The sequence below is a fragment of the Anabrus simplex genome, chromosome 3 (assembly GCF_040414725.1).
Source record: "Anabrus simplex isolate iqAnaSimp1 chromosome 3, ASM4041472v1, whole genome shotgun sequence".
NCBI classification, from domain to species: domain Eukaryota; kingdom Metazoa; phylum Arthropoda; class Insecta; order Orthoptera; family Tettigoniidae; genus Anabrus; species Anabrus simplex.
In genome coordinates this window covers 284025676-284048560 of record NC_090267.1, presented here as the reverse complement: position 1 = coordinate 284048560, position 22885 = coordinate 284025676, and the positions used below count along the sequence as shown (strand labels likewise).

General features: G+C 38.0%; 1 protein-coding gene across 3 annotated transcripts in view; it reads left to right on the top strand.

The window, feature by feature from the left end:
• aft (adrift) overlaps nucleotides 1-22885 on the top strand; it is a 436902-nt gene that overhangs the window by 51095 nt on the left and 362922 nt on the right. The window contains exon 3 of one of the 3 annotated variants that reach the window (XM_067143069.2): nucleotides 337-477. The exons of the other annotated variants lie outside the window; for them this stretch is intronic. The gene's annotated coding sequence lies outside the window, so the exon portion shown is untranslated. The remainder of the gene's footprint in view (nucleotides 1-336; nucleotides 478-22885) is intronic. 3 annotated transcript variants of the gene reach the window in all.

The window sequence follows — 22885 nt, the reverse complement described above, 5'->3', positions numbered from 1 at the left end:
TTTCATCTTTCATCTCACCGCACAACTCTGTTTTAGGACTATGATATACACATATGTATCTTGGCTAGGCTGATGATGGCCCTAATAGGAACAAAACTAGTACCTTGTAATAGTATATTGTAATGTTTTTATGAACATCGCATGATTGTTAATTATTCAGAAGGTGGATTAAATTTTGTATTTATTTTATGTGTAATCTTAATTCAATACGGAACCAACTATGAAGTTTATAACCTTGAATGTTAAGCTTTTACGTCACGCATTTGTGATGGAAACTCATTTCTTAAATTTCCAATGGTTTTAAACCCATTAATTTCTATCTCTCTTTCTTTCCAGTCCTTGTCTTATTTGATAAAAGGAATGTTCATAAGAATTAAGCCATCAATATGGTGGTCATGCAGCGGTGATCTTTGCCATACGACAGAAGCTTCAGATTCCTTCTACGAGATATAGCTTATTTTTGAAAGAAATTTCCATGTGAGTTAAAGCTTTTAAATATTCCAATGTGGATTTGGTCCTATTCCTATTCTGAGGCCAGAATTTCAATCTCCCTTAGTCAGCGCACTGAAACTACCAGCTAACAACACTGCATGTAATGTTTTCAAGAAAGTTCATTCAAAATTCAAGATTTTTGCAAGAAGTGTTGAATTATTCTATTGTAAATAGTATGTAAATTTGTCTTTAGTTATTCTCAACAGTTCATGAAGGACATGGGTTTTTCTGTTTTTAAATTACTAGACAGCAACAATGAGCATTGTATTCTGTTACGAGACATTATGGCTGATATGTCATGTTTCAAGAAATGTTACAACTTTTAACATTGATGATAAATTTTTTTTTACAAGAAGTGAGGACCTAAATAATGTGTGTAATGAGTTTTCCATTTTTTTTTTTTCAATTACTAGACAGCAAAAATGAGCTTTGTAATTAACTACGAGACGTTATGGCTGATGAAGTCTCAAATGAGATGAAACATGTTCCAGGATATATTTAATTTGTTTTTATATTAAATAGTTTTCACTTGTATGTATTGATTGGGTTGACCATTAAACCTAACATTGTTTCTTATTTTAAACTGTATCAATACGGATCTATATGATGTTCGTAAATTGTGCGAAGAATCGAGCTATCGAAGAAGCTGAGCACCCACGGACCAAGCGACAAGTACGTCAGTTCCTTGGTTTGTGTGGATGGTATAGCAGCTTCGTGCCACACTTTGAAGAGAAGGCAATACCACTCACCGATCTACTCCATAACAACCGCGCGTTCCGATGGACCAGCGAGGAAGAGGCACCATTCCAAGGCATTGAGGCTGCGATATGCAACGCACCCAGTCTAGCCCATCCCGACCCTCAACAGAAGATGTGCCTGCAGACGGGTGCCAGCGACTCCGGCCTAGGAGCAGTGTTATTCCAGGAGAGAAGTGACGGTGGAAGGGACATCGAGTATGCCAGCAGAAAGCTATCTCCCACCGAACAACGCTACTGCACTGCCGAGAAGGAAGCCTTATCGTGGTGTGGGCCATAGGCAAATTCAGAGGCTACTTGGAGGGGAGGAAGTTCTAGGTCTATGACGATAATGCTGCTCTCAACTGGTTAAACTCTGTCTCCGGTTCGAAATCTAAAGTGATGCGATGGGCTCTGTTAATCGCAGAATTTGATTTCGATGTGTGGCACGTCCCAGGATCAATGAAAATAGGAGTAGACAGTTTATCTGAGGCACCCGGCATTGGAACCTGAAGCTAGGAGCACCATTGTCGAGAGGGAGTTTTCATGAAGACACCAGAGTGAGCCCAAGGAACCTGTCCTTATGACCATCAAGAAGGAACTTGATCCGGAAGTAATTAAACAATGACAAGAACAAGACAAGCCCTGTAGGACCATGACACAGTGGATTAGGGGACAGAACACCGATAGTCGACTTGTCCCGAGGGAATTCAAGATGTGCTACAAGAACTTCTCTGTTGACAGAGGACTCTTAACCTTTTCCGGTCCAACGTCGAGGTGACCTCGGCATCATGGTTTATTGTAACTGGTAACCTCATCCTCACTTTCATTTAAGTCTTCACCACTTGAATTATTTCCAGACATACCTCTTACATTGTCTTCATCACTGTCTTCAAATACTGAACAATCACTTTCATCATTCATAAGACTTTCACAAACAGTATCGTCACTTGTAAGCAAGTCAGCTCGACTTGGCGCAGCCATTTTCAACTGTTTGCAATTGACTCGCTAAAGCTGAAGACATCCGCTTAAAAACATTTCCAGTGCTCCCCGTGGTGATAATAATCTAACGACTTCAGAAAATAGCCAACAGGTGTTGGGAGCTATCCGTTTTTCAATCGTTGTCGAAAGAAATACCTACAGTTACGAAGATATATCACTTCAAATTCTCACACGCAATATATTGCGCCATATCCACAGTGGCACTTACCGCTACACGCAATATATTGCGCCGTGACCTTCAAGAGGTTAATAGTAGGCAATACATGGTTCAGAAAAAACAGCCAAAAAAAAAAAAAACTGGATATGGAAACAAAGGAGAGTAAAAACAATGATAAAAAACGAACTGGATATGGATAGGGACAAAGGAGAACAAAAACAATGATTGATCTATTTTTTTAAAATTGGCTTTATGTCGCACAGACACAGATAGGTCTTTTGGTGACGATGGGATTGGAAAGGATTAGGAGTGGGAAGGAAATGGCTGTAGCCTTAATTAAGGTACATCCTCAGTATTTGCCTGGTATGAAAATGGGAAACCACGAAAACTATCTTCAGGGCTGTCAACAGTGGGATTCAAACCGACTATCTCCCGAATGTAAGCTCACAGCTGCACGCCTCTAACCGCATGGCAGACTCCTCGGTTGATCTGATTTTAGTTGAGAGATAGAAACGCAGCTGAAGATATGTGACAGCTATGCTGTGAGAAGATTTTGAAGGAGACCATAAAAGTAGTGGCTAAATTAAAGCTTGGTAAAATAGTGAAATTAAAAGAGACAAGAGAACGAAACATACAGGTATGGAAATTAAAGGAAAAGGGAGCACAGAAGAAGTTCCAAGAAGAAATGAAAAAACAAACTCTTGAAGGAGAGTTTGGTAGTGTTGAAGGAATGGGCCAAGTTCAAACAAGGAATGATGAAATGTTCAGAAGATACATGTGGTAGAGTGTCAGGGAAAAAGAAGGAAAAGGAGACTCCCAGGTGGAATAACAAAGTAAGGGATACAGTGTATGAAAAACAAATGGCATGGAGGAGCTGGATAGGAGACAGAAATATGAAGAGTATGCTGAAGTAAAATGAAGCAAAGGAAGCTTGTCAGAAGATTGTACAGGAGGAGAAATAGAAGTGCTGGAAAAGCTTCACAGAAACCTTGCGAGATGATATTAAGGAAGTAAGAAAGTGCTGAATGGATTGATTAAAAGCAAAACAGGAGAGAAGGTACAAAATTTGTAAGGACAGTTACAGAACAAATTATGACACAAAGAGAAGATATTTTCCAACAATGGTTGGAGTATTTTGCTAAATTACTTAATACCAAAGTCAAAGAACTGGAGGAAGAGAAGGGACATGAAGAAGAAATGGTGGAAGAAAACCAAAATGAAGATATAACAATGTTGGAAATAGAAGGAGCTATAAAGATGAAAAGTGGCAAAGTATCAGGTGTGAATGAGGTGGCTACAGAGATGATAATGGCAGCAGGACCAGTAGGGTTACATTGGGTATATAGATTATATTGAGTTATATGGAAGAAAAAACTACTACCAGAAGATTGGAGGAAGGGTCTGATAATCCCAGCAGTATTCAAGAAGAGTGAGAAGAAACAATGTAGCAAGTACAGGGGAATCACCCTCATTTCACAAGTAGCATAGATCTTTGAGATGGAAGAGACATTCATCGCCCTTGAACAAGCCAGTAGGAAAATGGGACTGAACATCAACCAGCAGAAAAATAAATATATGGCTGCTGGGAAAGCACGTAAGGAGAACATGCCACCCTCAATAACCGTGGGTAATTACACCTTTGAGAGAGTTGAGCAGTTTAAATATCTGGGATCGACAGTCTCCTACTCAAATGATACCTCTCATGAAATTAAACAGAGATTAATAGCAGCCAACGTAGTCTATTTTGCTCTAACAAGGCTTCTTTCCTCAAGGCTCTTGACCCGTACCACTAAATTAACCATCTATAAAACACTTATAAGACCTGTGCTTACATATGCCTCGGAAACTTGGCCATTAACAGCAAAAGGTACTGGAATGCTGGATGCCTTAGAAAGAAAGATACTTCGAAGAATCATCAACCCAGTCTGTGAAAGAGGAACATGGAGGAGGAGCTACAATCATGACTTGTACAACATTTATAAGACTCGCCTATTAGAAGAATAGTGAAATCAACCAGATTGAGGCGGGCCGGGCACGTAGCACGGATGAGTGATACGGAAGTACCTAAAAGGATATTAAATGGAAATCCAGGGCGACAGAGAGGACGAGGTCGACTGAGAACCAGATGGATGGATGGAGTTACTGAAGATCTTCGGGAAATGGGCTATAAGAATTGGAAAGTTTTAGCGTTGGATCGAGATAAATGGCAGAAGATTGTTGAAGAGGCCAAGGTTCACAATGAACTGTAGAGCCATAGAATAATAGAATAATAATAATAATTATAATAATAATAATAATAATAGATCTTTGAGAGGATATTGGAAGAATGACCGAGGATGAAAGAAGAAAAGGAAATGGAGGAAGAGCTATATGGACTTAGAAGAGACAGATCAACTTTTCATCTAATTTTTGCATTAAGGAACATGATAGAGAAAAGATGGGAGTTTGGGAAGGTAAAAATAATAATATTATTGTTTTTACGTTGCACACACTACTTTTACAGTTTTCAGAGACACTGAGGTGCCGGAATTTAGTCCTGCAGGAGTTCTTTTACATGCCAGTAAATCTACAGGCACGAGGCTGATGTATTTGAGCACTTTCAAATACCACTGGACTAAGCCAAGTTGGGGTTAGAAGGCCGGCGCCTCAATCATCTGAGTCACTCAGCCTGGCAGTTCAGGAAGGATTTCATGATGACATTTATAGATATTGAAAAGGCATATGACAGTGTACATGGCAACTGGTCTGGGATGCATGGATAAAAAAGAAGGTAGGCAGAGCAGAAGTACAAATGATCAAAGCCGTCTATGAAAAGTGTGTAAGTAGTGTGAAAATCTAAGATAGGACAAACAAACTGGTTCAACGTAGAAACAGGACTTTAACAAAGAAGTGTATTATCCTCTCTACTGTTCATCACAGTCATCAATAAAATCCACAAGAGTGTACAACAGAAAAGGGGAAGCAAAGAGTCAAAAACCTTACTCTTTGCAGATGACATAGTAATATGGGGAGAAGATGAAATGGAAGTACAAGAACAAGTTACTGTATGCAATCTACAATAGAGGAATATGAAATGAAAATAAGTGAGGTAAAGATTGACAGTAGTGATGATGAGAGGTAATAGAGAAGGAAGAGGGAATACTGAAGTAAATGGAAGACAATAAGAAGTTGTGAAAAGCTTCATATATTTGGGAAATATATTTTCAGAAGTTTGGGAAATAAATGAAGAAATTGGAAAGAGAATTCAACAAGCTAATGGGTTTTACCAATATGTGAGAGATATCATGTGGAACCAGAACGTCCCAGAGAAATGCAAGAAAATTCTGTACTCAGTGTATTACACACCAATATTGACGTACTGTATGTGGTGGGCACATGGACAACAACAAAATGCGAAGAAAGTAGAATCCAAACAGCCGAGACGAAATTCCTTAGAGGAATAATTGGGAAGACACAAAGGGATAAAATCAGAAAACATAAGAGATCAGAGAGAGAATTGGATTCCCTAAACTGCAAGACAAGATAGAGACTAGTAAGCTGAAATGGTTCGGACACATGATGAGAATGAAAGAGGATAGAGTTCCAAAGTTGGTATTATTGAGAAAATAATAGGAAGAAAACAACAGGGAAGGCCCAGAAAGAGATGGACGGATATAGTAAAGAAGAGTATAGAGAAGAGAGGAGTAAAAGTAGAAGAAATATTGGGGGAAGGAAGGTAGTGGTGGGGAGAGAGAGAACTGTGGAGGTCGTTGATTCACAGCCCCACCCAGAAGACTGGAAACAGGAAATAAAAAAGAAGAGAAGAAGATAAAAACAGAATAATTTGAATTGGGACTTATGGAGAAGATATTACAATTTTAGTCCATTTTTGCTGACTGAAACTAGGAATTATTAAAAAAAGCCATTTGTACAAGCCCTGTTGTCTTATCAGATAATTGTTTTCTTTTTCTTTAATCATTACCAAAATTATTAGCGGAAATACGCACAAAATGTACTTCGTTCCGGCTAACCGATTTGTTTAGTGCCACAGCAAATAGTTGAGACTTTGCCTGTGGTATGAGGAAGGGTACCAGGGCTATATTTTTTTGCTAAGGTCATAGGCACTGAGGTATGTTTCACCACCTTGCCGCGTGCATTCGTCAGTCCGGCAGTCTCATTAGTGTCTGCTAGTTTCTTAGTGTGTAGTCAAATACTATCCAGGGGATTTTGGCCCTACATGGTGGCAGCAATCTATGTCAATCACAGTGACATCAGCACCCACTGCTTTACAGGTGTACAAAACTAATTCTTCACAATTTTCATTTACACTTTTCGGCGCACCAAAAATCCTGAAATTATTTTTCCTACTGTACTGCTCCAAATCGTCACACTTGGCACCCAAGTCTTCTCTCATTTTTTAAATTTCCCAGTCCTTATTTTCTAATTTCCTCTTCAGATCACCTACCACATCAGTGTTAAAAGAAAATGATTTTTCAAGCTCCTTTAATACCATGTCTGTCACTCTTTTTTTGCTACTGCTTGCACCAGTTTCCCCAGAAAGTCTGACAAAATGACAACTTCTTCTAACGCATTCTTCACCGCACTGCCTAAGTTGGCAGCACTGCGAGTAGCAGCGGCTTGATCCTTGCTGTTTTGATACACCTTGTTAATATTTATCAGTCACAAGCACAAAATATACTTAACTGAAGATAATAAAGTTCAAGCTTGTCACACACGTTACTACTCAAAAGTGCACAAGTTTCTTTAATCGCCACAATTCAATTTCACCTGCTAATCACTGTAAGCTGCAGAGCTGTTGCTACACACATGTGTCACCTAGCATAGCTACAATAATATATATCACAACATGTTATAACGTATTGCTGTTTTTTAACATTCTATAGTTATTTTGTTAAATAGGTAATGCAGTCTCCTTCCTCTTCTTCTTCTCTCCTCCTCTTCCTCATCCCCTCCAGTAACATCGATCTTGTACTTTATTTTCATTAGCACTGGTACTATTCAGGTCCTTCCTGATGCAGGTTTTCCATCTTTCTACTGCCCGTTCGCTATACTTGCAAGTCACAGAAACAACGGAGATTATAGTTCAGTCATCCCCGTGAGGGAGACAGTTCCATTGCTCCTCACAAAGACGCACACAAAATGCTGTCAGTTGTGTACACTAATTTATTTATAAACTGTTACACATTTGTCACATACATCAATAAACCACCATTTTGAACAACTGCCTATTGTAAAACATAAAAAGAAGACTGCACCATAGGCATGTCAACTACCAACTCAACAAAACCAATTCACATACTTCAAACACGACTTCTACACACGACTCATCAAAACAACTCCTATTAAACAATAACTCCACTCCACCATCAAGACCGCCTCCTTATATGTGTTGCCTGGCCAGGCTTCTAGAAGGATATGTCACAACCTATCATTACATAAATTCTAGTGTGTTCGATAGCATAGTTACCATGTAAGGAATATTCTACATAGTTCTCATCGAACATTCTGGATATTACGGTGTGTTGCACAACAATGTAGTGGATTATTCATAATATATACAGGGAATAATAAATTATTTATACTATTAATTATGGATTCTTGCATTGACTAAACTCATATTAATATATTGTACCAGGAAAAGTTGATTTCAAGAGCATGAGGTCTTTCTGAGGGTTGCCTAGTCCTTAGGAGATGGTACAGAGAGGGAGGATCACAAGGCAAAATAATAGATATTAAATCTTTCTTTCCTTTATTCAATCTCTGGAAGGTCACCTTATTATATCGGCGAATTATAGACATGTACTAGAAAATAAATCCCAATTTCAACAACAAAATATTGAAAAATCAAGTTAATCAAGTAAAATTCGACTGAACAATGTCTTTCTCAAACTGTTATGTTCATTATAACTTTCATGGCATAAATGAATAATAAAGCATGTTGTAAGTAAATAAGAAATCCTAACGTCTTTTCTGTTAGCACTTGCGATTTCTGATTACATTTTCTTCATAAATTAAATAAAGTAAAATCTGTAATCCCTTCTTGTAAACACACAAAACTCAAATATGAAACACTTGAAATTAAATCAGGTCTTCTTGTATAAAGTTCTGAGTATCGTCCTACTCTTTTGTAAATTATTGCACTTTTTATGAAAATATTGTAAATTGAGAGTTTATGATACACTTCCACTATGAATAATGCACTCAATTGATATTTCAAAGTTCCAATAAATGAGAATATACGGCGAGAGCACACTGTTATTTTAAAGTCTGTCGACTAAGAGTTGTAAAACGTTAATTTTCCAAGTAAAATATTAAGTAAGTGAACGTTTAATATTCTTTGTCAGTTATGACACTGTTTGTAAAAGTTCTGCTCAAAGTTAGAATCATGTTTTTAAACGGAAAAATCACTGATATCACCTCACATACGCCTTCTTGTTGAACTTGAACAGTTGAATACTGCTCTGCAAGCAGCAAACTGGAACTCAGCTGTCAGCAAACACCACGATGTTCCATAGTACCACGTCCCTGGAACTGTCCCTCGTAGTACCAATTCCACGTTGATCTGCATCAAATCTCCGTCGTTCTCCGTCGATCTCGAGTCAGGATTTCTCATGTTAATAAAAAAATGGCTTTAACACGAGAAAGTCCAACTGACTAGGTTGAAATGTGCACTATTTGACTTTGCACTGTTAGAACTGATTATTACTGTCTCATAAATAATCACCATTCACTGGATGAGGAATACGTCGGACCACTGTCTATTATCGTAAATCATGATAATGAGAAAATACACTTCACTGCACAGTTCATCTTGACACTTACTGCCCACTGTTCGTATTGTCAAAATAACTTTCATTCGACGCACAGTTTATCATGGCTCACTTTCACAGTAAAGAAATAAATAAATGGCTCTCTCTCGTAATATCTCGTAATGTTACTTCTCACTATCACAGTTCTACAATTATTTGTGCATGAATTCTATATTCCGCAATATCAATGAATTATGATATTCAAAGTTGAAACAGTCCAAGACCATTACAATTTAAACTAGCTGTGCTAATTTCAAGTTGGTCACGGTTATTCACATAAAATTCAGATACTTGTCAAGTTCAAATATTGGTGAAATACTACAGGTTTTATGACTTTGATGTTATACACACGTTAATTTCCTAAGTTTGAATGCATGACGAATTGCAAGTCCCACAATTTACAAGTTACTCACTGGTATTCACAGAAAGTAAGTGTCAACTTGTCGTCGAAATTTTATAAGCATTATGATGTCCGGCAGTATGAATACTGAGTTCGACTCGTCGCGTGCAGCATGACATGCGAGCCAGCTGTGAAGAATGCGAACTGACTTGATACGGTGTGGTCTGCTGCTTATATTCCGTACGACCCAAGGCTGCTTGCCACGTTATTGGGGGAAGTGCGATTCCTTTCTTGCTTATATCTCTTGAATGCCGTGATGGATTGTATTGAAATTGACATATGTTTACGTTCAGAACATGAGTTACACTATGATGTCTGTCTCATTTCCGTATCTTTATCAGCTGAAAAGTTCCTTGCTCGTGACGTGTCCAGCTCGCCACGATGAGCTTCGTATGGCGCTCGCACAAGATGTCGGGCATACGAACACATATTATTGCCGTCCCTTTTCCATATGTTCCGCCAATTATAAAACAATCTACAGGGCTGGAACAGTTCCTGGTACAATATGTATATGTATTGTACCAGGAAGGCATAGGCCCTGGCACATATAAATAATAAATTTTATTTTCTAACATACAATTCAGTTCCGATACGTGAACAGCTGTGTGAGAGAATGTTCTTGTACCTACTGCACTTCACGAGGGAGAACACAAGTCAAGCAAGATCAAGTGACGTCACCGCCGCTTGTAGCTTACTTCCCCTACAGAAGTTTCTCGGCTATTTTTATGAACTTTTTAACGCCTGGACCGATTAACACGAGACCAACGCTGAATTGTAGCTAATAATCTGGAAGTAAAACCCTGCAAATTTGAAGCCAATCCATCCAGTGGTTTCCGAAATATGATAATTTAAAGTTTGGGAGGTATACTCGCCCCTTCATCTGATTTCGAGCGCTGCTCGCCAGACGCCCGGTAATGACGATGTAGTGTTTTATTCTCCGAGTAAACTAACCGTAAAATGTGACGAAAAGTGCGGGAAAATGTCGAAGATTAGTGAAAACTGGAATGTTGTGTGATTCATGTGATCGATGGTGGCATTATAAGTGCGAAAATTGCCCTAGAGACGTAAAAACTAATGAAAATGTTGACTGGATTTGTGAGCAGTGTGTTCGGAATGTTGTTGTTGGGGACGGCGTTGACGAAGCACCGAAAACAGTCGAGGAATATAAAAGTGCATTAGAAATTATAAACATTCTAAAAAAGGACAATGAGACTCTTAAAGTTGAAAATCAGGAATTAAAGGAAAGACTGCGATCACTAGAATTTGGGACTGACCATTCTTCGAGTGATATACCAGTACAAGTAACAAACTCGAGCACGTGGTGTCAAGTAGTTCGTGGATGGCCGGCTAAGAAGAAATCTACAACTGAATTTCCGGAAATAAACATCAGAAATAGGTTTTCTGCCCTAAATAATTCAATTCTGGAAGAAAATGATCACGCACGTGAAACCAAATCATCACGATCCGCTGCCGTTGCCGTGCCGAGTTTAAAATTTAGGCCTAGAATTCAGATTCAAGACCCAGTTAGGCCTAAATCAGCGAAGGTAGCATTGTTTGGTGATAGCCAAGGAAGGGGAATTGCGGGAGTGATTAACGACGAGAATATAGCAGCAACCGGAGAAATATATCCAGGAGCTTCTATCAGCAGTGTTCTGGAAAACGTAGAAGCAGCAACTAGGAACTTCGGGAGCAGCGATGCAGTGCTTATCATCGGTGGGACGAACGACGTAGCTCATGACGACGCCAAGAATGTAAGATTACAACTTAAACATATACTAGGGAAGCTGACCCAGACTAAGTCTTTGTAGTGAACGTGCCCCACAGGCATGATTTGAGTAGAGACTCGTGTGTGAACATTGAAGTGGACAAGGTCAATACAGATATTGTTAAAATTTGTAAACATTTTCGGAATACTCAGGTTATTGAATGCAGCAGTTTTGAGAGATACTGTTATACAAAACATGGCCTCCATCTAAACAATTCAGGTAAACGAAAGATAGCAAATATTGTTCTAGATTTTATTAATCTTAAGATATGTACTGTAAAACAGGCAACTCCCTTGAGTTATAATACTGACCAGGAAAACTAGTAGAAAGAGCCAGCTGTACTTCAAGCTGGCTTAGTCAACTAGAAAAAGAAACTCAGGATAGTAAGGAATTTCAAGTTACCCAATTGCAACAGTCAAGTTTTAGGGAGGAAGGGGGTCTGAGATTGCTCTTGGTAAACTGTCAAAGTGTAGTAAATAAACAATTAAAATTCAGTACATTGATGGAATCTTATGAGACTGATGTGGTGATAGGAGTGGAATCGTGGTTGAAAGAAGGGGTGGGTAATAGAGAAGTATTTCCAGAAGGGTACACAGACTATCGTAGAGACCGAGGAGATAAAAAGGGAGGGGGGGTGTTTATTCTGGTGAAGGAAACTTACTGTTCACATGAATGGTTTACCGATGAAAGGGATGAAATATTAGGGATAAAATTAGTTTGTGATAATATGAAGGAGGTGGGAATTATAGGAACATACAGGCCTGGAAGAGAGGAAAGAGACATGGAAATCTTTGAGAAAATAATAGATTATACTCATAAAAACAATAATAATGATATGGTAATAATTGGGGGAGATCTAAATTTGCCTGAAGTTGAATGGAATGGAGCTGCAAGTGAAGCCCATGAACAGAAACTGGCAAATAAGTTAATTTGGGAGGGAGGATTTACACAAGTAGTACAAGAACTGACTAGTCTCAATAACTTACTAGATGTATTCTTGGTTAAAACATGGGAAATTGTTGATAAAACTGAGCTAATTGAAGGAATAGGAGAGCATAAGGCTGTAATAATGGATGTAGGACTCGTACCAAAAAGGCTTAATAAGAGGGTTACACAAGACAAGAAATTGTACAGAAAAACTAAAGTTGATGAATTTGGGACTTACCTTAAATCACAGTTCAGTTGTTGGATAAGTGAAGGGAGTAACGTGGATACACTTTGGGCTAAATTTAAAGGAATCATTTGGGAAGGAGAGAAGAGATTTGTACCTCTTAGGAAGGGTAAAATGACCTCAGACCCTGTTTATTATACAAGGGAAATAAGAAAATTAAAAAGAAAATGTAGAATAGTAAACAGGACAATCAAAGATGGTAGGGAGAGTAGAGAAACTAGAAAACAGCTAATGAGGGAACTGAATAGAGTGAAAAAGGAAGCAAAAGAGAATTATATGAATGGCATACTTCAAGAGGGTAATGACCACAAAGGGAAATGGAAAAATCTGTATTCATATATCAGGAATCAAAAAGGAAAAGGAATCCAAATTCCTACAATGGTGGGAGAAGGGGGGTGAACACTATTTAACAGATACTGAGAAAGCAAACCTATTTATTAGGGAATTTAGAGATTCAGTAGATGAATGTCAAGAGTTGGAAACCAAAACAGAAGATAGAGAGGGAGGGAGACAGAGGGAAACAAGAAGCTTCTCATTCACAAATGAAGATATTTTCATAGAAATCCAACTGCTTCAGCAAGGAAAAGTAGCAGGGAGTGATCAAATTATTGGGGAGGTATTAAAGACAATGGGGTGGTACATAGTGCCTTATTTAAAATTTCTCTTTGACTATGTCATAAATAATAGTGTAATACCAAAGGAATGGAAGGAATCTATAATAATACCAATTTATAAAGGAAAGAGTGATAAAAGGAAACCAGAGAACTACAGACCAATCAGCCTGACCAGTATAGTTTGTAAAATACTGAAGAGTTTAATATCAAAGTACATCAGAGGGATATGTGATGATAAAAATTGGTTCATGAGGAGCCAGTATGGATTTAGAAAGAAATTTTCTTGTGAGGTACAACTGGTGGGATTTCAGCAGGACATATCAGATCAATTGGATTCAGGAGGTCAGTTAGATTGCATAGCCATAGATCTTTCCAAAGACTTTGATAGAGTGGAACATGGAATATTATTAAAGAAATTGGAGGGAATAGGTTTGGACGTAAGGGTTACACGTTGGATAAAAACATTTCTAAATTCAAGGGTTCAGAAAGTCAAAGTAGGAAATAATGTATCTCAGGAAGAGAAAGTTTGGAAGGGAATTGCACAGGGTAGTATAATCGGTCCGTTACTTTTCTTAATATACGCAAATGATTTAGGGAACAATATAACATCAAAAATGAGATTGTATGCAGATGACATAATTGTTTATAGGGAAATAAACAACATTGAGGATTGTTCAGAATTACAAAGGGACCTTGAAAGTATCCAACAATGGGTTGAAGAAAATAATATGAAGGTTAATGGAGGCAAATCAACTGTTACAACTTTTACAAACAGGAGCTTTAGAACTGAATTTGAATATACTTTGGATGAGGTAGTTATCCCAAAAGATGGCAAGTGCAAATACTTAGGTGTGAGATTTGAAAGTAATTTGCACTGGAAGGGTCATATTGATGACATTGTTGGGAAAGCATACAGTTCGTTACATGTCATAATGAGGCTACTTAAAGGATGCAACAAAGAATTAAAAGAAAAAGTTACTTGAGTATGGTTCGTCCATTATTGGAATATGCAAACAGTGTTTGGGATCCTCACCAAGAATACCTAATAAAAGAAATAGATAGTGTGCAGAGGAAAGCAGCAAGATTTGTAACAGGGGATTTCAGGAGAAAGAGTAGTGTATCAGAAATGTTAAAGGAACTTGGGTGGGAAACTTTAAGTAAGAGATGGGAGAAAACTAGACTTACAGGATTATATAGAGCCTATACAGGAGAAGAAGCATGGGGAGATATCCGTGAGAGGCTTCAGTTGGAAAATAATTATATTGGCAGGACTGACCACAAATATAAAATTAGAAGGAATTTTAGCAGAAGCGATTGGGGTAAATTTTCATTCATTGCGAAGGGTGTGAAGGAGTGGAACAGTTTACCAGGGGTAGTGTTTGATCCTTTTCCAAAATCTGTACAGATATTCAAGAAGAGAATAAACAGCAACAGAGAAAATAAATGAAGTGTTAGAGGGCATTCGACCAGTGCAGGTTATTGTAAATAAAAAAATGTGTGTGAATAAATTAATTCCATCCCCTGGTCTAAGGAGTTTGGACAGCCAAAGTAGGGGACTGCCTGTAGGGGTGAAGTACAGAGTGGACTTTGAGGGCCCTGGGACTGCTACGGTAGCTGTGAAGGCCCTTCAGGAACTCTGAAAAGTGGTGGCAAAAAGGGGCTCTGGTTAAGACGCAGCAGGTCGTTATGCTACTTAGGATCCAGAACGGGGAAAAAAAAAAAAAGTAAATAAATAAATGCAATGTAAATATTAATCGTATACCAGTTGTATATTATCATTTGAAGTAATTCCACATACTGTATATCAGTTGACTATATTTGTAAGTAGTACAGGAGATATTATAAGTTTTTTTTTTTTTTTTGCTAGGGGCTTTACGTCGCGCCGACACAGATAGGTCTTATGGCGACGATGGGATAGGAAAGGCCTAGGAGTTGGAAGGAAGCGGCCGTGGCCTTAATTAAGGTACAGCCCCAGCATTTGCCTGGTGTGAAAATGGGAAACCACGGAAAACCATTTTCAGGGCTGCCGATAGTGGGATTCGAACCTACTATCTCCCGGATGCAAGCTCACAGCCGCGTGCCTCTACGCGCACGGCCAACTCGCCCGGTGATATTATAAGTAGAATTTTGTAAACAATATAAATTTATTAAGGATGAGCTGTGTGTTTAATAGAAAACATTGTTAGCGTAAATTGTATAATGTTGTATTATAGGAAAATTTTCTTCTCTTGTTAATTTAATATTTAGTGCTTGACAATAATGTATTTTAGTGTGCCATTTGCCACCGAGGTAGATACCTCATTTGCAAATAAAGAGATTTTGATTTGATTTGATTTGATTTTGATATAGGCCACTGCGCCAAGGCCATAACCAGATCTGTGTACAGAGTGTGTGTGTACAGTATGTGCAGAAAGTATGCTCCGTTACTATTCGCGAGTACGTAATCGTAGCCGCGCTCAAACGCTGTTGAAATAGTGAATGAACATCATACCGTACGTAAAGTTTCCGTCACGCCGCGACGACGGTAAGATTCTAGATGTTTCTCAAGGTGAATTATCGTAATATAATACTTGTGAATTTATTAACAGAGCAAAGCTATAATTTGAAGTGAGAATTGAAGTGTCCGATATTTTACTGACCAGTCATACGACATCGTGAACTTTGCTAATTTCACGTACTTGTGAACTGTGACAATATCCTAAATCATTGCGTGTGGTAAACTGAAATCATAATTTAAGACCACTTCAATCAATCAAAAACATATTTCTCTTACGATAATATATATTAGTGAACTGTGTATAACTTTATTTACTCGACATTCGTCCCATAACAGGGCAAGACTTAACTATTTTCCTTGTGCACTTTCTCGATCTTTCGATCACCTCTGTGAACAACCCCGTGAACATTAAGGACTTTTTACAATAATATTAAATAGAACAGAGTAGTGTGGTGCAAATACAACCATAAAATCGCCTTAATCTGCGAATAATATTTGTTCAGAGACTGTGATAGAGACTGTTACAAATCACATTTTCAAGTGCTTATGGTCTGTGTTCACTACTTTACAATCGTAGTTCAGACATAATTAGTGACGATTATGAACTGTTACATCTCAAACCCATGAACTGTGTATATAAGAACTGTTTTTCTGCAGCATGGACTGTGAATGTTAATTCAACACAATAAAATCAGTGTAAGAATGGAACTGTACATTACGACGGTGTGTAGTATTAATATCCGTGACATTTGTGAATTCAATAGTGCCAATTGAACTTTCCGTGTTCCGATATTTCCACCAAGAACAACAGAAATCTTGGCAAAAGTAGTACGAGATCCTGCTACATCAAACGTCGCTTCCAACGAGAGATTTACATGGTTCCTTCAGTTATGGTACCCATCGGGGGACGTCGACGAGGGAGATTGACGTGGTATCTTCACTGAACATTGCCGGTGCTGAGTTCGAGCCTTCGCCCGCACTCCACGGAATGTTCCAGACTTCAAGTCACCAACTCCAACACTTGTAAGCAGATCTTCTCGTATTCTGAGTGAGTAATCACAACTGACTGACTTTTTACAAAGCACAGTCCAGTACAGTGCTCTTACAAGTGCTTCGTGTGGATGTCAATTCATAAATTTTTTTTTTTTTTTTGCTAGGTGCTTTACGTCGCACCGACACAGATAGGTCTTATGGCGACGATGGGATAGGAAAGGCCTAGGAGTTGGAAGGAAGTGGCCGTGGCCTTAATTAAGGTACAGCCCTAGCATTTTCCTGGTGAGAAAATGGGAAACCACGGAAAACCATTTTCAGGGCTGCCGATAGTGGGATTCGAACCTACTATCTCCCGGATGCAAGCTCACAGCCGCACGCCTCTACGCGCACGGCTAACTCGCCCGGTAATTCATAATTTTATCGTGATTTAAAAGAAGTTCATATTTTGCTATAAATTCATTTTCAAAGTTATTAATTAATTTAATTCACATTACCTAGATGAACTTTAGGATTTTCAAGTGCTTTATTAATTTCCTTTTTTTCCAATTCCGACAAACTGAAAGACATTCAGCAAGAGATTAAATATTTTATTTAATTTATCAAACTTTCCATGACAAGTGTGTGTTCATTTTGTGGTATAGAAATTAGAAGGACTGTAGGTCAGCACCATAAATAATGAACTGATCCCAGGTGCAAAGTGATATTTTGTGTTTACATTGAAATTAGAAAGACTGTAGGTTGTTCATGATTTATGGAAGAGCAATAATAATAGTTTTATATATTCCCACACAAACAGACGTCAAGAAGATCACAACATAAATCTTTTATTTTACTTTTTTGGCAAATATTAGCTACAAATTTGAGTTGCAATTGGAATTGCAGGGTGATATATCTGTGGATATTGTTAATAAATTTTACAAAAAAAGAATTACCATCTATTATTCGCCCTGCGATACTATCCGTCTCGGTGCCTGCTCCAAAAAAAGCACTGAACACTACCTGAGGTCCTTCCCATGCTCAAACCCCACAATCATTTCCCGGTACAATATATATATGTATATATATGTATATATATATATATACAGTACAGCACATGTTTCATGACATAACCTCACAAATAATATGATCGTCCATACCTAACTACATAAATAATAATAACAACAACAACAACAACAACAATAATAATAATAATAATAAATGGATGTAAACACCTCACTCCTTACCTCACAAGTAATAATAATAATAATAATAATAATAATAATAATAATTCTCATACTTCAAACATGATTTCTACGCACGTCTCATCAAAACAACTCCTGTTAAATAATAACTCCACTCCACCATCATTATTATTATTATTATTATTATTATTTAATGATGATTCTAGCTCGATACTTGCATTATTTACCCATGGGTTAAAGAAGCATCACTGTCCTCCCTATAAGTTGAAACAATTTCAACAGTCTATCACACACGCCGATTTTTCCTTGGTCGTAGATTGTATCTTCTGTCTTCCTCAACGTCTCTGGATGAGCTCTCATTCTCTCAACCAGATCGTGCTGTGTCAAGGGTTGGGGTTGCCTCGCTGCCAGCCTCTTCCTCGATGATAGTTGATGCGTTCTCCTCATGACCAGATTGTGTTGTCATTTGTAACCTCTCCTACAGATGGACATATGGTAGTACCAGGCTTACTCTGTATGCACGGCGGTTGGCTGACTCACCGCAACTCCGATGTGTGAACGTTTGGTCTTTAGTAGGTAGACCCCATGGTCCAGCTGCTTATCCACCTCGACGGGATCAACCCACTTAGGTGCGAGACCAGCATGAAACCCTCCAATCTTATTACTGACTGGGTGGTTATGTCGTAGTACTTGTTGGCCTGGTAGGAAGATCTGGGTCTCTTCAACATCCTGAGCCTTGGCCTGGGTAAGGGATCTCTTTTCAGCCAAAGCAACTACAGCAGTGATTTAACATTATTTAAATATGCACCAATAACGTCTTGTGACATAGAAAGGAGCTTCTCTTCTTACAAGAATGTGTTAAGTGATAATCGGAGGTCTTTTGCCCTTGATGCTTTGAAGATGAATCTTGTCATACACTTCAATTCCACCCGCGGAGAAGAATGAAAAAAGGTATGTGAGTTTGCACTATAGACTTTGATGCCCTACCATAATGTATTGAAAGACATCTACTTAATTCGTTTCTTGGTGCTCAATTTAAACTTTAACACATTTGAATAATGTTAATGAAATATGGGTTTAAACATTCCAAAACATATTTTTTAAATAGATTGATTTCTAGTTTTCTCATATTGGTGGTTTGAAATATGATACATTTCAATCACGTTTTTGTTGCAATTATAGCATGTAATGCCTTACTTAGTGCTGGCCCTGTGGTGTAGAGTTAATGTGCCTGCCTCTTACCCGGAGGCCCCGGGTTCGATTCCTGGCCTGGTCAGGAAATTTTACCTGGATAAGGGCCACTCAACCTATGTGATCAGAATTGAGGAGCTATCCGACGGTGAGATAGCTGCTCTGGTCTAGAAAGCCAAGAATAACGGCATAGAGGATTCATCGTGCTGCCCACACGACACCTTGTAATCTGCAGGCCTTCAGCCTGAGCAGCGGTCGCTTCATAGGCCAAGGCCCTTCAGGGCTATAGTGCCATGGGTTTAGGTTTTTAGTGCCTTATTTAAAGTGACTAATGACCGAGCGAGTTGGCTGTGCGGTTAGGGGCGTGCAGCTTTGAGCTTTCATTTGGAGGATAGTGGATTTGAACCTCACTGTTGGCAGCCCTGCAGCTGGTTTTCTGTGGTTTCCCGTTTTCACAAGTCCACGGCTGCTTCCTTTCCATTCCTAGCCCTTTCCTATCCCAACATCACCTTATGATCGGTCTGTGTCAGTGCGACGTAAAAGGAAAAAAAAAATACCTGATGACATCATACAAGTGATGGACGATAGACAGGAAGACAGAAAACTCTAATGGTCCTCCTTGACTTCAGCATGGCAAGCAAGGCACAGTTTAAATGAGGTAGGAGTGGGTCGACCTATTCAATGCACATATAGAATGAAATTCTATTTTATTCATAGAATACTTGTTGGTACTAGTTTTGATCTCAGATTGTGAGGTCATCCTCCATGATTGGTACAATATCAAAAATAACTGAAGCATAAACATCTAAAATATGAGTAGAAAGCACTTTGTCAGCAAGGCATTCGATTCTGTAGATTATGATTTGTTACTGTCAAAGCCTTACCCATTAGGTTTTCAAATAGCATCTTGAACCAGATGAACTCCTTTTTAATGGTCGTTAGCAATGCATTACCAACAAAGGTGCCAGTCCTGTATGTGGTGGACCCATGGACACCACCTCAAGGTTCTACACTAGTGCCTCTTCTTTTTTTAACTGTATATCAATGATCTATCTAAATCTCTTAAGTACAGCAGACATCACATATTGTCAAAAGTATAATAGACTAATATAACTTGGAAACAATATTCTCTAACCCATGGGTGAATAATGGAAATATTGATAAAGTTCCTTTTGGAGATCATTGTATCTAGGTGTTAATCTAAGGAAAGATCTCCATTGGGGTAATCACATAAATGGGATTGTAAATAAAGGATACAGGTCTCTGCACATGGTTATGAGGGTGTTAAGGGGTTGTAGTAAGCATGTAAAGGAGAGGGCATATAAGTCTCTGGTAAGACCGCAACTAGAGTATTGTTCCAGTGTATGGGACCCTCACCAGGATTACCTGATTCAGGAACTGGAAAAAATCCAAAGAAAAGCAGCTCAATTTGTCTTGGGTGATTTCCGACAAAAGATTAGCGTTACAAAAATATTGCAAAGTTTGGGCTGGGAAGAAATGGGAGAAAGAAGACAAGCTCCTCAACTAAGTGGTATGTTACAGGTCATTATCCTCATGGTTACTCCGTATTGAATGATGTTTATTCACAGCAATTATAATAAGAAGTTATTTCTTGCCCGCCTATTCAATACAATCAACAGTTTGGTGTTTACAATTTCATACAATTAATTTCTCTAAGGGACATATTTCGGTCACTTAATGAGCATCGTCAGCCTTAATTTTAATCTTAAAATGATGTTCTTGAACAGTCGTAAACATATTAAAAATTCAATAGACAATATTAAAATTACAATTGTTTAAAAACCAACTTAAATTACATCTTAAAAAGCAACATTAAAGCACCTCTTAAAAAACGTGATAACTTGAATAATTAAAATTAACAAGTTAACAACTCTGAACTTGAATAATTAAAATTAACAAGTTAACAACTCTGAATCAGTAGGACGTACCTAACATCTTAATAATAACAAATTCCACTATCTGTATAAATTGGTCGGAGGTCAAGCACGACGTTCTATACCTCGCAAATTTGCGTAATATAATTTGCTACCTACATTTGTAAACAAGTCGATCAGCATTTTCAACTGGATCCCACATGTGATTCCTGCACATATTCTGCGTCTTGTCTATTATGTTTTAAAGCGATATGGATTATTGTGTTTTCACAGTTCATCATGTGGGTACTCTATTTTAATACATTCTGGATACACCACGTCATATAAGTTGCATTTCAGTTTCGTTTTTCCGTAAGATTGGTGTTCGCCTTGGTGCTGTTTTATAGAAAAAATGTACTACTGTTCTTAAGATGAAGATTCAATATTAGTTTCAGACACAAGGTTTTGAATTGACAATGTGATAATTTTAATTATTCATGTTATCATGTTTTTAAAAAGTTCTTTAATGTTGTTTTTTAGATGTAATGTAAGTTGGTTTTTAGACTATTGTAATTTTAATATTGACTATTGACTTTTTAATATGTTTACGACTGTTCAAGAACATCATTTTAAGATTAAAATTGAGGCTGAAGATGCCCATTAAGTGAGCAAAACATGTCCCTTAGAGAAATTAATTGTATGAAATTGTAAACACCAAAAGGTGGATTGTATTGAATAGGTGGGCAAGAAATAACTTGTTATTATAATTGCTGTGAATAAGTGGTATGTTCCGAGCTGTCAGCGGAGAGCTGGCATGGAATGACATGAGTAGACAAGTAAGTTTGAGTGGCGTCTTTAAAAGTAGGAAAGATCACAGTATGAAGATAAAGTTGGAATTCAAGAGGACAAATTGAGGCAAATATTCATTTATAGGAAAGGGTGTTAGGGATTGGAATAACTTATCAAGGGAGATGTTCAATAAATTTCCAATATCTTTGAAATCATTTAAGAAGAGGCTAGGAAAACAACAGATATTGAATCTGCCACCTGGGCGACTGCCCTAAATGCAGATCAGTATTGATTGATTGATTGATTGATTGATTGATTGATTGATTGATTGATGTTTTTGTACCTAGCATAAGTGAATGTAGCTGATGATGTCTGCGAAGCAGATGGAACATGTACTGCGAATGATTTTATAAAATTGCCAGAGGCAAATAAAGATATCGATTAGGTGGTTAAACAATTCTTTGATTCTTAAAATAATAAAATCTGCAAATTTTCATTCCTTTCCTTGCTAAACAATTATGAGAGGATGTAAAAGCTGAGCAATGCTCAGTGTTTTAGTATTTTATTATTTTATTATAATACTAGCTAATGCATCCGTGCTTCGCTACGGAATTCTGCATTGTGTACAGAATTCTAGGTTAGATGGTGTACACGTTGTGAGTAAGATTGTATTAAATTGCATAGCTCTTAATGTTACCCTAGAAACATGATGGGGAAGTCACCAAACGTCTTTTCTCATATGAAGACTGGGTTAGGGAATTTTCATTGCAATGGTAGGCCCGCTTGCCTACCATTAGTCCCAATCAGGTTGAGGAGTTTTCATTATAATGGTAGACTCACTCTCCACCTGGCTTTTTTTACATCCTCAGAAAGACTGGCTTAGTGGTTTTCCCAACTGAAATGAACATAGGTCATTACAATGTCGTCAATAGGAATGGTGTGATTAAAAACAATGCTTTCATATGAAATACTCAATCAAATGAAAAACTGCACATTTTCTCACTTTTAACAGTACTACGCTGCCGATCTAACAGTCCAAAATTCCAGAGCTGGAATGACCAGGCTGCAGACAGCTGTGATCCGTGAACACACTTAATCTTTTTTCAGCAGGTGGGGAAGGTCGAATAGTGAGAGTCCCAGGTCAAAAACTATGCCTTTTTACTAATCTGTTTCACAGAAATACCCGATGAGTTGTGAAATCTCAATTCACTACAC